Source organism: Wyeomyia smithii, chromosome 3, assembly GCF_029784165.1.
Source record: "Wyeomyia smithii strain HCP4-BCI-WySm-NY-G18 chromosome 3, ASM2978416v1, whole genome shotgun sequence".
NCBI lineage: Eukaryota > Metazoa > Arthropoda > Insecta > Diptera > Culicidae > Wyeomyia > Wyeomyia smithii.
In genome coordinates, this window is record NC_073696.1 from 39,057,067 (window position 1) to 39,072,664 (window position 15,598).

At 41.0% G+C, this 15,598-nt stretch overlaps 1 protein-coding gene across 3 annotated transcripts in view; it reads right to left on the minus strand.

Moving 5' to 3' along the window:
• Nucleotides 1-15,598, minus strand: part of LOC129732425 (uncharacterized) — a 269,530-nt gene that overhangs the window by 165,122 nt on the left and 88,810 nt on the right. The window lies entirely within an intron of this gene.

Consider the following 15,598-nt stretch of genomic DNA (forward strand, 5'->3'; position numbering starts at 1 on the left):
TAGTTAACTCTAGGGACAGTGGTAAATCGCGATTTAGCGGAAGCCGCGAATTCCGCGAAATTCAGCATCGACCGCGAAATTATCGAAAATCCGCGAAATGCCGCGAAAACCAGCACCACGAACAAATCTAAAAATTAATGGGCACCTCGATGGCAACGGGAGGCCTTTTCCTACGCAACGAATAAGATGGAATAATACTAATGCTCTCTTACAACGAGATTTCGTCAGCCTGAGTTGAATTGTTTGCGGGCGGTTCTGATACTAGATCCTCTTCGAGCAGGGTGTGCAAAATCGAAGATGAAAAATGTACCTACTTAATTCAAGAAGCAAAGATTTTTGCATATTTAAAAATACGCAACATTGAGACTGATATTATAATATTGGTAAGCATTCGAAACGCGGACGGTTTCTTGAGGTTTTCCGGTTGGTAAATAGAATCCAACGGGAACTCGATAGATGCGGAATGCAGCGTAAGTTAGAATAACAAGAATAATACGTGCCTGCCGATACCAAAATAAGATTGAAGACATTTTGACAGTAGTCCGTTCAACAAAGAATTCATGAATCGTACGGTTAAATTACCGTATATCGAATTGACTAAAACAGTTTTTGTATAGTTTGTACCCAAAAAAGCACTTCATTTTGGCGTTTTTTATTTTAAAGAAAAGGTTGCCGCGAAATTACAGCGAATTCTGAATATTTTTTATTTTACCACCCGTGAATTTTCAACTTTTTTGCCGCGAATTACCACTGTCTCTAATGATTACAAATATTTCTAGAGCCAAAACGGTCTATTTGATTGGTGTGACGTCTTTGGCAAAGTTGCTCAGAATAGTTTTGGTTTTTTGAAACAAAATATACACAACGAAAAATTTTTTTTGAAAGAAAGTTTAAAAAACCTAAATTAATCCATTTAGCGGTCAGACACAGCCTTTCTTATTCAACCTTATTATTTCTTTAAATGGATTCACACGAACACTTCAATTTTATGAAAAAATAACAGCAAAAAAAGACCACATTTTATTTAATATGAGAATTTGTGGAACAGTATGATACCCAGGGGTCAAAAATCAACTTCAGACGCCCTTTAAATTTTTTGGATAGTAGCTTCCAGTTTAATTACCCAATGTGAGTTTTTCAGGAACCGGGATAATGCTTAGAGGCCGGGAATCAACTCCATACTTTCTTTCGAAAGTCGATTTTGCGACCTGGGAAACAACCTTATATTGCCGAATTCAATCCAATAATTCAATACAATACAATGTAATATTAATGTTGTATTAGAAGTAATAATTGGAGCAAAACGTGGACGTTATATTTGTGCTAAAGAAATATCGAAATAAAAAAATGTCTCCTAACATCGAACACTTCAATCAGAGCAATACCGGGAACATTCAAATAGTACAAAATATTTTGATCAATCAATTTCGTTTCTTTTCTTAACTTTTGAATCACGTATCAAATGGTTATGAAATTTGTTATTTGTACGTTTGAGAGACAGCCCGTAGTGGTGTTCAAATAAGTCGTGTATTCTTTGCGTTAATAGACTTTCGTTGTTTTCAGAGTTTAATACATAACGGTTGAAATGAAGGTCCAAATATAATTAAATGAAATGGCAACCAAACCTTTCATTTGACACTAAGATTCTTCTCCTTGGGTAAGACGAATGAACTTGAAAAGTTATCGGAACATGTTTCTTTTCACAGCTTTTGAACCACATGCCTAATCATTATGAAACTCTTTAATTAACCCTTAACTGGCCCATCCATCTGATATTAGTATTGTTCAATTCGAATGTGTAGTTTCTGAGATAATGGAGTTTCGTGATTTTCACATGTTGATACATTACAGACGAAGTTACAGTCCGATTACAATGAAATTTATAGGGTGTTATGAGACAGCTAGGCCTTTCATTTGACACTTATTCTGTGGAAATCGGTTCAGCCATCTCTGAAAAAAGTGAGTGAGTTTGAGTATTCTTCGGAATATGTTTCTTTTCATAGCTAGATTTCACATTTTTAAACATAACTGACAAAGTAAGAGTCCGATTGCAAAACGAATCAATAGGGTCTTATGGGCCACTAGACCTTCCATTAAACACTGATTTTATGAAAATCGGTTCAGCCATCTCTTAGAATTATGAGTGAGATTGAACAATCTCCGGAACACGTTTCTTTCCATAAGTTTTGAACCACATGTTCAATCTCTATAAAACTAAAACTAAAAACTAACTAAAACTAGAAACTAAAAATCCGGCAAAAAATGAGGCAACTAGACCTTTCATTTGCGAATAATTTCATTGAAATCGGTCCAGCCATCTTTGAGAAAATCGAGTGAGATTGGGAGAGCGTTACATACACACTAGGGTGGGGAATCGTTATATGGAAAAACCTAAATTTATCCACCTAGCGGTCAGACCCAGCCTTTCTCATTCGAACTTATTATATGTTAGAATAGATTTACACGATTCAAGAGAAAAAATACTCCTTGAAAATTTATGCTGGTTTCAGCACAACTATACCATTATTAAATACTATACCATTATTAAATCAAAAATAAAAACCTAACATTCACACACATATGATCATACATTAAAACATACATATGCAAATATTATGAAATAAATATGTTTCAAATACATCACGCAAAAATCCAGATGACTACTTCTGGTTACCGGAGTACATCCTAAAATGGCTAAATTTTACCTAGGGTTTGCAATATTCCCGGGAATCGATTTCCCGGGAAACGGGAATGAAAAATCGCATTTCCCGGGAATTCCCGGGAACCGGGAACGGACGAATTTTTTAGCAAAATGTGATTTTAAATGAAGTTTATCAGTCAAAGATAACAAAAAAATGTTTGAAATTTCATTCTCAATTCGCATGAAAAACAAAACAAAAACAAATAAAATACAAAACCTATTCAAGTTAACACCAAAAATCCGTGATCGATCTTGTAGCATATATTTGCAGAAGAGGAGAATTAAGGGTCTTCATGTCGTCAAACAATCGCTCCAGATCCGTTGACAATTTTCCGTTAAACTCAAAAATGTTATTTCCTTCTATAAAACTTTGATCAAGTCTGCTGAATCGCCGCTGATGTTCGATTTTTGGAATACTTTCAAAACACCGATTACAGCTTTTGCTACACTTAATTGAAAACTGGTGTCCAATTCTTTCAGTTTGTTGAAGAGAAAACTGAGTGTTAGGCAGGCATTGGACGCGGAAAATATTTGCTATATTCGATACGGCTTTTTTGGGCAGAATATGTTTTACACTACAGTAAATATTTACTGTTTACTTGAGCAGTAGCAAACCTATTCGGTTTTTTTTTTTTTTTTTCATTTAAATATATTTGCTATGCCATTGTGATATTTTTAAATAAACTGCGTCGCAAATCTAGTTTTCTAGTTTTATTGAATTATTTATTTCAGGTCGCACTAGTTTGACGTATTTAATTTTATTGCAATATTGCATAAGAAACTATAGAGAATCTTACAATTTTTCACGGAACTCGGAAATCCCGGGAATCAATATTTCTGTTCCCTGGATCCGGGAATCCCGGGAAATCGTTCCCGGGACTCCAAACCCTAATTTTGCCTAATCCGGGTATTTCGATGGCGAAGATGCCGACTTCATCCATTATGAATATTGCGGAAGCGGTACACCCAAAGGCCAGAAATACATACATACATACAGAAAATGCTCAGTTCGTCGAAAGGGGTCGAGTGGTATATGACATTCGGCCATTGGGACCACTAAGTTTGGTTTTTCCAGTGATTGCTATACCTTTCTAGGAGAAAGGCAAAACGAAGTTTGATAGCAGAAAGCCAGAACCAAGTTTTTTTTTGTTCTGTTTGGGGCCCCGAATAATCCTGAATTTATTGCAAGTCGATTGGTTTTGTCTCCGCTTGGCGCATTGCATTCTAAATTTATATGGAGATTTGTATGGAAAAACCAACTTTTTTGGATTTTCCATTCTAAAGAGCTCAAAATGGCTCAAACCATAGGTTCCATGACTTCAAACGGTAGGTTTTTTGATGCCTAACAACTTGGCCGAAGACACAAAAGAGCTAGGGTGAGCCAAAAAAATACTAGAATACTAGTTGAGTATGTCGAAATTTATGTTGCAAACCATTTTTTCTGCCAACACTGCCAGTGTACCGGCGTCAGAAGAAAAGGAAAACGATACAGATTTGAAATATATAAAAAACGGATGCTTTTATAACGTTGATCACTACTAGCTTTATGATTTAGAATGAAAATTAGATTTATGTAGTATCATTGGAATACGATAATTCTTTAAAATACTTTTCGTACAAGTAGAAGATATTACATACTAGCAATATTTATACTTTTATTCATCTTTCTGCGGATTTCCTGACGAAAAAACGCTCTTTTTTCGAGGTGACCCAAGAAGCCCAAGTATTGTGGCCGTTTTTCCTTCAGCTCTTATGGCTTAAATGCATCGTCTGCTTTCGGTATCAATTCCGACGCATACCCGAGCTTTCACCATGACTTTTTGCGCTTTGGGTTATCGTAATGCAACCATTTCTCGCCACCAGTTACGGTCACAAACAGAGAAAGGCCCTTTCGACATCTCTTGGTACGGAACCCATTTTTTTTTTTTTCATCTATCCCAATACGGAACCCATTGTCCTCGCTGAATCATTCTTATGACTTTGAGGCGTTTGGACTTTGGACACGGTTCGCTGTGTAACTGGTGTAACTGATTCAGCCGATTTCCTTTGCGTTTGGAATGCGTCTTGGTCAAGTAAGTTTCGACATCTTCGGAAACCTTCTTTCTTCCACCGCTATGCCGGTTTACAACGTGAAAATAGCCATTTTTTAAGCGTTAAAACTTCTCGTGACACGTTCTTCCACTCAAAAAGGCTTCAACAGGGGTATTTGACAGCAATTGGTATACCTCGGCTGTATATTTTTTCGAATTGAAACAGAAAAACAACCCTTCACCGCAACTGAACGGCTGAAAACGAGAATTTTGAATCGAGAAGAAGTGTTTATGACAAAAACAATTATTCCCGAATGTTCCCATGCGATAATGTTGGCAAATGCCCACTATGTGCTATTTGAATTTTCATGAGAAATAATAATGATATTCTTTTCTTCGGTTGGCAAATGGCTGGACACATGTAACTTGAGACCCTAATGTTGCCATTCACCTCTGTCCAGCAACTCCTATCCCAAGCTCCACATGGTGCCAACCGGAATACGAGTAACCTTAGCGGAGATCGGGTAACCAACCCCCGGTGGAAACTATGGTCGTATGCTGACTGGGAAGGGGGCCGTACGCGGCTGTATCCCAATAGGGGCGGTGTACAACAGCGTCTGACCCAGAGCGGGCGGTTGAATTATGGAATGCTGTATCCCGTCAGCTACACCTAAGATGGCAGCCCCATCAGCAAGATGGGGTAGGTATCGCGACCCTAGTAAGATAGCATACCAAAACCTTTCTTCAACCACGAACAACGAATTTAGAAACACGGAGCGGATCAATCGACAAAGACCTAGGCTACGAACACGGAAAAAGATTACGGTAAACGATTGGAAATTGGGTACTTGAAACGTCCGATCCCTTAATGAACCGGCGCGGGCTGGCTTGCTTGCTCGAGAACTACAGCGGCAGGGAGTCTAAATCGCTGCGATTCAGGAGGTTCGGTGGCCAAATTCCGGAGAAAGGGAATTCCGTGCAGTTGACCCTATTACACGCACTTCTTTAAAGTACCACATCTACTACAGTGGCGGCAAAGCAGCGGAACGGGCGTCGGTTTCGTAGTACTGGGAAATCAGAAAACGAGAGTCATGACAAGCTTGAGCGAATCTATGACGAGTGCCCAAAACACGACGTAAAAGTCGTCATCGGAGACGCAAACGCACAGGTTGGGAGGGAGGAATTCTTCCGTCCGGTCATTGGAAGGCATAGCCTCCACTCGTCAACCAATGAAAACGGCCTGAGGCTGATAAACTTTGCTGCGGCCGGAGGAATGGCCATATGTAGCTCCTATTTTCCACGTTTGAATATTCGGAAACACACCTGGAGACATCCAAATGGAGAAGCCTGCTCCCAGGTCGATCACGTACTGATTGACGGTCGGCACTTTCCGGATGTTACTGATGTTAGGTCTATTCGGGGACCAAACATTGACTCTGACCATTATTTCGTCGTTTGTACAATCCGCGCACGGTTGTCGAACGTGCTGGAATCTCGCATAGAGAGGACGACGCGTTTCAACATTCAGCGGTTGAAAGCTGTTGGCGTGGCAGTAGAATACGCCAGAGAGCTGGATCCACGGATCGCAGAACAGCAGGAGGAAGGAGTGGACGACATAAATGGGCTGTGGAGCAGTATCCACGGCGCCATCGAAACGACTGCGAGCGAGGCACTTGGTTCGATTCCGAGTGCCACAGAGCGACAGATGAGAAGAACCGTGCCAGGAGCCGCATGCTCACTGCGGCTACGCGTCAGAACAGAGAGAGGTTACGGGGTAGCAAGAGCTGCCGAAAATAGATCCCACCGTCGGAAGAAGCGCGAGTACGAGGAGCAGTTCCTCGCCAGCCCAGAAGATAGCTTCTATAGAACTGTCAACAGAGTCAGAAGCAGAAATTTCCCTGTGCAGGTCATGTTAATGACAAGGACGAACTTCTTAAAGCGGGAAGCGAGCGGCTGTACTATGCGATCCACCAGATAATACTAAGGATCTGGGCGGATGAACAAATGCCGAACGAATGGAAGGCCTCATATGCCCTATCTATAAGAAGGGCCATCGATTGGATTGTGGCAACTATCGAGGCAACTCCGTTTGAAGTGCTCTCCCGTATCCTGTTCTTCAGATTGAGACCGTTAACGGAATGCTTTGTTGGCGAACACCAGGCTGGTTTTCGACAGGGGCGTTCCACGACAGATCAAATCTTCACCCTGCGACAGATCCTCGATAAGTTCCGGGAATACAACTTACCGACTCACCATCTGTTTGTGGATTTCAGGTCGCATACGACTCAGTGAAATAAACGAGCAGTGGCAGATCATGCTGGAGCACGGTTTCCCTACGGAACTCATTAAGCTTAGTCGTATGACGCTGGAGGGATCAAAATCGTGCGTGCGGATAGCTGGCCGTTAAGATTTGGCTAATTAAATACCGTTATTCTAAAAATTCAGCAATCATTTTTACTCTGATATCATTCCTGTTTATTTGTACCGAAAAATATGAATGAAATAAACCACACTTTCAAAACCATCCAACATTCAGGGCTCAAAGCTGTAACATTTGAGTTGAATGAAATACTCTCTCGAGGCCAAGACATTATTTTTTTCGAAAATATGGGCATTTGAAATAGAGCATCGACTTTTTGAAATGCGTGAATTTTTCGCGTTTTCGCGTAGTGCTTATTCTGAGTGAAAACAACATGAATGCATTTTATAGAAAACAGTTGTACAATAAACATGTCTTTTCAACGGACGTTATTTTGTCATATCAATAGTGTCATAAAATCATTGAGTTAAACAAATCAGTATCTTGTGAATTCCAATTCGAATTTATAGAAAAAACCTTTTTTCAGTTAGAAAATAATTGATAAACGTATGGCAACGAGAAAAACAACCCGTTCATGAGGACTTTAGCTACCTATACTTAGAATGTATTTAGGAAATAGATAATGATGTATTCCCAGCTGGTTTCTAGGTATGATACTGGTCTAACAACTGGTTTGTTGTATCGAATCTCGGTTCGGAACAGACTATTAGTGTCAATTGGCTTCAAAAGCTGTATATAATAAACAGAAGGTCTAAGGACTGTTCATTTTATCAAACGGACACTTTGTTTTGGTGATATCTTTATTATTTTTCAAGCAATTTCTAGACGGTTTTTTGCAAAATGAAGGTTTAGTTTTCAACAAAAAGTACAAAATGTAAAACCTAACTAAGTTCATCCAACTATAAAACTGGTGAACTTTTCCTCGAACTCCACTCACAAGCCTCTTTACAGTTTCTGGCTTAACTTTTCGGCTTGCAGATGACCACATTTTCTTGAACTCATCAATTGACTGTGTTTCTCTACCATCCTTTCGAAGATACCGCTTGATAATTACCCAATAGCGTTCAACCGGACGTAGCTCTGGACAATTTGGTGGATTATTCACCTTTTCGACGAATTTAATCGTATATTTCTTCAGCATTTCAAGAGTGGCAGCAGCGTAGTGGGCGGATGCAAGGTCTGGCCAGAACATTGGTGGGGTCTTGTGTTGACGATACACAGCAACAAGACGTTTTTGAATGCACTCCTTCCGGTAATTCTCAGCGCTTATGGTTCCTATTGTGAAATATGGCAAACTTTTTTTCCACAAGAACAAAAAGCTTGCCATACAAGCACTTTCTTACCAAACTTGTCCATTCTAATCGATCGTTTTACATCTGGTACTTCCCTACCTACAATAGAATTGAAAAATTGTGGCCCCGGAAGTGTTGTTGCGTCCAGTTTTCAGTAAGTCTCGTCATCCATTAAAATGCAACAGTTTCATTGCTTTTTCAGTATCCTATCCAACCTCTGACATCGTTCCTTTGCCCGTTCATGCTGTTCCTCGGTCCGTTTCGGTGTCTTCTGTTTTTTGTAGGTTCTGATGTTATTCCTTCGTTTGATATTTTGAACCGTTCCTATACTAACTCTGAGTTTTTAAGCAATTTTTCGCACAGAGTCACATTCATTGGACAGTAAAAGCTTCACACACTTCTGCTCGATTTGTGGAATAGCCGCACCTTTTCTGGTTTTGGATCTTGGCAAATCTTCAAGATAATCGTATTCTCCAAACTTTCTGATGATCTGGTACACAGTAGACTTAGACCTTTTCACAAGTTTTGCAATATTTCTACAGGATAGTCCCTCGGAACAGTACTTTTGAACAATCCAAAAACGAGTATCTTGATCGATTCGTGCCATTTTCCGAAACTTAACCGTTCCGACACCAAAACCAAAACACCGGCACAATGTCAACAAACTCAACTACACGATAAAGGAAGATTCATCAAATTTGGAGTTAATGTTTAGTTTTTATCGTCTATTCAAAATGTCCGTTTTATAAAATGAACATTCCTTAATTCTGCTAGCGGGGCAATGTACCACCAATTGCTTTACGTTATGGTGTTTGTTTTGTGACGGAGATAGGAAAAAATTCCCCGAACCCCTCCGACCCTGTCCCTCCTGCCAACCCTTCCTCTGTTAATTCTCCAGTCCCCCCTCGCCCCGGGCTTCACCCGGACGGATTTCAGGGCAGCTTTACTGTTTTCTTCCGGCCAAAAGTAGGACCGAAATCGAAACCGTTAAACATCCTGCAGATTTCGGAAGACCTGACGGAGGGGTACAAGGCCGTGACCGAAATCTCCAAGGTCAGACCCAACAAGCTCCGTGTCGTGGTCAGCGACCTGGAACAGGCCAACGCTATTGCTCGCTCCGAGCTTTTCACACGCGAGTATCGCGTTTATATACCCGCACGAGACGTGGAGATCGACGGTGTCATAACCGATTCGAGTCTGTCGGTCGAGTGTATCTTGGCAAGCTACACAAAAATGCTTTGTGTCCGACGTAAAAGTAAAGATCATAGATTGCAAGCAATTGCGGTCTGTGTCTCTTGTCAACGGCACAAAAGTGTACACTCCGTCAGACTCGTTTCGTGTTACGTTTGCCGGATCTGCTCTCCCTAGCCACGTCTCGATCGATCGGGTTCGTCTGCCTGTGCGATTGTATGTACCCCGTGTTATGAATTGCACCAATTGCAAGCAGCTAGGCCACACAGCCGCCTACTGCTGCAATAAGGCACGATGTAGCAAGTGAGGAGAAACTCATGCGGACGATTCTTGCAGTGTAAATGCTGAAAAATGTATTCACTGCTGGGAAAATTCACATGCCCGGTGTACATTCAGCGCAGAGATAAAATCAAACGGTCACTTAAGGAGCGTTCAAAGCGATCTTACGCTGAGATGCTGAAGAAGACCGTGACCACTTCTACCATAACATCGAACCCCTTTGATCTGTTGTCCTCTGATGAAACCGATTCTGACGATTCACCAGCGGGAACAACTTATGCCAATCCTGGGGCGTCTAGAAAGAGGAAAAATATTTCCTCTCCTAAACTTCCCCGAAAAGGTCCTAAGATTTCCCAAAGTGAAATGAAAGTTACAAACAAACCAAACAGTGCTGCGGAAAAACCGAAGCAAACTCCTCCTGGGCTTGCAAATTTAAAGTCCCAGAAGGAGTTCCCAGCACTGCCAGGAACATCTAAAACCCCAGTTGTTCCTTTTGCACTTCCAGTTGATGAAACAAACTCTGGATTAGTGAAATTTTCTGACATTGTGGACTGGATTTTTGAAACTTTCAATGTACCCGATCCAATTAAAATTTTTCTTACAGCATTCCTCCCAACAGTTAGATCATTTTTGAAGCAGTTGACTGCCCAATGGCCCCTCCTTGCAGCGATTGTATCCTTCGATGCCTAATTCATCTGCGTATACGAAGGATTCTATCTCTGTCTTACAGTGGAATTGTAGAAGTATTTTACCAAAAATGGATTCATTTAAAGTTTTAATAAATAGAAACAAATGCGATGCATTTTTCCTTTGTGAAACTTGGCTTACTTCAAATATTGATCTCAACTTCCATGATTTTAATATTATTCGCCTTGATCGAGACACCCCATATGGAGGAGTACTTTTAGGGATTAAAAAGTGCTATTCTTTCTATCGTATTAACCTCCCCTCGATTCCAGGCATCGAAGTTGTCGCATGTCAAATGACAATACAAGGTAAAGAGCTTTGTATTGCCTCAATATATATTCCTCCCAGAGCACAGGTTGGGCAACGGTTGCTCTTTGATTTAATAGAACTTCTTCCCTCGCCACGTTTGATTTTGGGAGACTTCAACTCTCATGGTGCGGCTTGGGGTTCCCCCTACAATGATAACCGCTTCTCTTTAATCTATAACCTTTGCGATGACTTCGATATGACTATTTTGAACAACGGTGAAATGACACGTATCCCGAAACCTCCAGCGCGCCCAAGCGCTTTGGATCTATCCTTATGTTCGACGTCACTACGGTTGGATTGCACATGGAAGGTAATCCTCGATCCTCACGGTAGCGACCATCTGCCTATTCTTATTTCAATTACTAACGGTTCAACTCGCATGCGATCAATTGACATTCCGTATGACCTCACACGGAATGTCGATTGGAAGTTATACGAGGAAATGATTTCAAAAGCGGTCGAGTCGATTCAACATCACCCACCACTTGAAGAATACAACCTCCTCGCGGGCTTAATCCTCGACACCGCGTTGCAAGCCCAAACGAAGGAATATCCCGGCGTAACGATCAAAGAGCGGCCTCCAACTCCGTGGTGGGACAAAGAATGCTCCGATGTCTACACGCAAAGATCCGACGCGTTTTTGGCCTTCCAGAAGCCTATATACGGTATTCGGAGCTTAATACCAAGCTTAAAAGTTTGGCTAAAGCAAAGCAACGCGGATATTGGCGTCGGTTCGTGAACGAGACGTCGAGGGAGACATCGATGAGCACTCTTTGGAACACAGCCCGAAGAATGCGGAATCGCGTAACGGTCAACGAAAGCGAGGAGTCTTCAAGTCGGTGGATATTTGATTTTGCCAGGAAAGTATGTCCGGACTCTGTTCCTGAGCAAAACATTGTTCGCGATGCGTCTCCGGGCCACGACGCGATAGAATCACCTTTTACGATGGCAGAATTTTCAGTTGCCCTCCTGTCCTGTAACAATAACGCGCCTGGGTTAGATAGAATCAAATTCAACTTGTTGAAGAATCTACCCGGCAATGCCAAGAGGCGCTTGTTGAACTTGTTCAATAAGTTTCTGGAACAAAACATTGTACCGCAGGATTGGAGGCAAGTGAAGGTGATCGCCATCCAAAAACCAGCTTCTGATCACAACTCTTATAGGCCGATTGCAATGCTTTCCTGTATCCGGAAATTGATGGAAAAAATGATACTCCGTCGTTTAGACCATTGGGTCGAATCAAATGGTCTACTATCAGATACTCAATTTGGCTTTCGCCGTGCCAAAGGGACGAATGATTGTTTTGCGTTGCTTTCAACAGATATTCAGCTGGCGTATGCTCGCAAAGAACAAATGGCGTCTGCGTTCTTGGACATTAAGGGGGCTTTTGATTCCGTTTCTATTGACATTCTTTCGGGTAAACTTCACCGACAAGGATTTTCTCCAATTTTGAACAATTTTTTGCACAATTTGTTGTCCGAAAAGCACATGCATTTTACGCACGGCGATTTGGCAACTTTTCGCATTAGCTACATGGGTCTTCCCCAGGGCTCATGTTTAAGCCCCCTTCTTTACAACTTTTATGTAAATGACATCGACGAATGTCTGGCAAATTCATGCACGATAAGACAACTTGCAGACGACAGTGTAATCTCTGTTACAGGAGCCAAAGCTGCCGATTTGCAAGGACCATTGCAAGATACCTTGGACAATTTGTCTGCTTGGGCTTTACAGCTAGGTATCGAATTCTCTCCGGAGAAGACTGAGATAGTAGTTTTTTCTAGGAAGCATGAACCTGCTCAGCTTCAAACACAATTAATGGGTAAAATGATTTCTCAGGTTTTGGTACACAAATATCTTGGTGTCTGGTTCGACTCTAAAGGCACCTCGGGTTGTCACGTTAGGTATCTGATGAAAAAATGTCAACAAAGAGTAAATTTTCTTCGTACAATAACCGGACAATGGTGGGGAGCCCACCCAGAAGACCTTATAAGGCTTTACCAAACAACGATATTGTTTGTCATTGAGTACGGGTGTTTCTGCTTCCGCTCCGCAGCAAACACACATTTGATCAAACTGGAGCGAATACAATATCGTTGTTTGCGTATCGCCTTGGGTTGCATGCAGTCGACCCATACGATGAGTTTGGAGGTCTTAGCTGGAGTACTACCATTGAAAAACCGCTTCTGGAGCCTGTCTGCTCGCATTCTTATCAAATGTGAGGTCTTGAACCGTCCTGTGATTGAAAATTTTGAAAGGTTAATCGAACTTAATTCTCAAACCCGTTTTATGACATTGTATTTCAATCACATGTCCCATAATATTAACCCTTCTTCGAATATTCCAAATCGTGTCGACTTATCAAATACTTCTGATTCTACTGTGTTTTTCGATACATCCATGATAGAAGAAACTCGTGGAGTCCCGGATCATTTACGCGTGCAGCAGATCCCCAAAAATTTTTCCAATAAATATCGAAACATCAACTGCGACAATATGTTCTACACTGACGGAACACTTCTTGATGGGTCCACTGGCTTCGGTATTTTCAATAACAATTCAACCGTCTCCCATAAGCTTGATAATCCTGCTTCTGTTTACGTCGCAGAATTGGCTGCAATTCAGTACACCCTAGGGATTATCGAAAAAATGCCCACGGACCATTATTTCATCTTTACGGACAGTCTTAGTTCCATTGAGGCTCTCCGATCGATGAAAGATGTTAAGCACTCTCCGTATTTCCTGGGGAAAATACGGGTACATCTGAGTGCTTTATCCGAAAAATCGTATCAGATTACCTGGGTCCCTTCTCACTGCTCGATACCGGGCAATGAAAAAGCGGACTCTTTGGCTAAGGTGGGCGCAACAAACGGTGGAATTTATGAAAGACCAATTGCCTTTAATGAATTTTTTTCATTTGTACGACAGAATACGATTATCAGTTGGGAAAATGCTTGGACCAGAGGGGAACTGGGAAGGTGGTTACATTCCATAATCCCCAAGGTGTCGACGAACCCGTGGTTCAAGGGGTTGGATGTAGGTCGGGATTTCATTTGCGTGATGTCCCGGCTTATGTCCAACCACTATAGATTTGACGCGCATCTCCGTCGTGTTGGGCTCGGGGAAAGTGGTATCTGTGCCTGTGGTGAAGGTTATCACGACATAGAGCACGTTATTTGGTCATGCCCTGTACACCGTGACGCCAGGTCTAAATTATTAGTAGGCAGCCGGCTGTTCCTGTTCGTGATGTCTTGGCGAGCCGTGACCTATCCTACATGTCCCTTATATACGTTTTCCTGAAATCCATCCACGCCCCAGTTTAATCCTATTCCCTTCCGCCTACACCCAACCAAACGACAAGAACACGTTAAGACCCCGGATCCGGAAACAGCAACTAGACCCGCACGATACTCTCAGGTCCCGAGGGAGACAACCCAATATGCCAGTTCGTAATATCTTGGCCCAGCAGCGGAACATGTGCTTACCTATGGCAATGAAAACCATCATACAGTAAACCAGTGCTTTTAATGCAAAATATTATAGCTTTAAGTTACATTTAGTTTCAGCTCGTAGTCGGCAGCGAGGATAAAAAATTTGCTTTTAGTTATTAAGATACTTTAGAAAGTAAGCTACCAGATATAATTGGCGCCGTTAAACATTAAATTGTATTTGTGCCGTGTCAAATAAATTATAGATGAACAAAAAAAAAATAGGAAAAAATTAGCAAAATAACTAAAAACCCCAATCCAGCGGCAGTGTAATTTTTCTGTCATATGCTTCCTGTTTCTGTAATATTCACTTGTTACAACAGCAACCTGATAGGTATTGAAAAAACAACTGTAAACGCGGTAACACAAGCGGCTATGTCAGCACAAACTGTGCGAAACAGAAGCAGAAAATCAAACAACACGCATTTCGGAGCAGATTGTTTCCACGCTGGAAAATAACATTTATCCAGATGCATTCACGCAATAATCTGAAATAATATTTACAAACAGCTCACAATTCGAGACTAGCGAAAACGTGTAGCATTAAGCGATAGAATCCGAAAGTATTATTTGTTTTATTTCCTGGTATCAGAATCCACTTTTGAGTCATGGGAAATTTCTTTTATTTTATTTAGTTATCTGTTTGGCATGAAAAAAAAATTGAATCAAGGCGGCAGTAACTATCAACGATGTTACTTACTCAATATATTTATTTTATATAGAACATACTAACTAACTGATAACAAGATAAAGATTAATGAGTAATGAATTGATTTATTATAATATCAATCAAGCATAATAAAATAATAAAATCTTCTGTAGATATATTCCTAATGCTGGTCAACAGTTTTTCCTTAATACAAACGAAAACACGAGAAAATATTCATTCATTCATTTATTTATTTATTCGTGTTTTCATCATCAGACCAATATCTGTCTCCATTAATATTGGGTGAAGAAAAGCTCACTTGAGGTGGTCACGAGGACCTACCTCAAATGTGCGTGAAAACCTCACCAACTTTCGATCTAAATATACTTTACAAAACAAGAACATATCAATACATAAAATGATCACAACATATTATTGGAAACTAATCTACGGCGATACATTACTGAAGATTCGTTTAAGTTAAACTTGTCACTAAAATCATTGAATTGGCGAATCATAAACGAGATGGGGGAGTTTGCGGCATACTGTGTTGGCTGGAAATCCCTATGCAGCTTAGCTCTGGGTCGTAATGTTCTGAATGGCGCATAGAATCCGATTTCTGCTAGAAGGTCCGGAACATCGAGTTGGACAC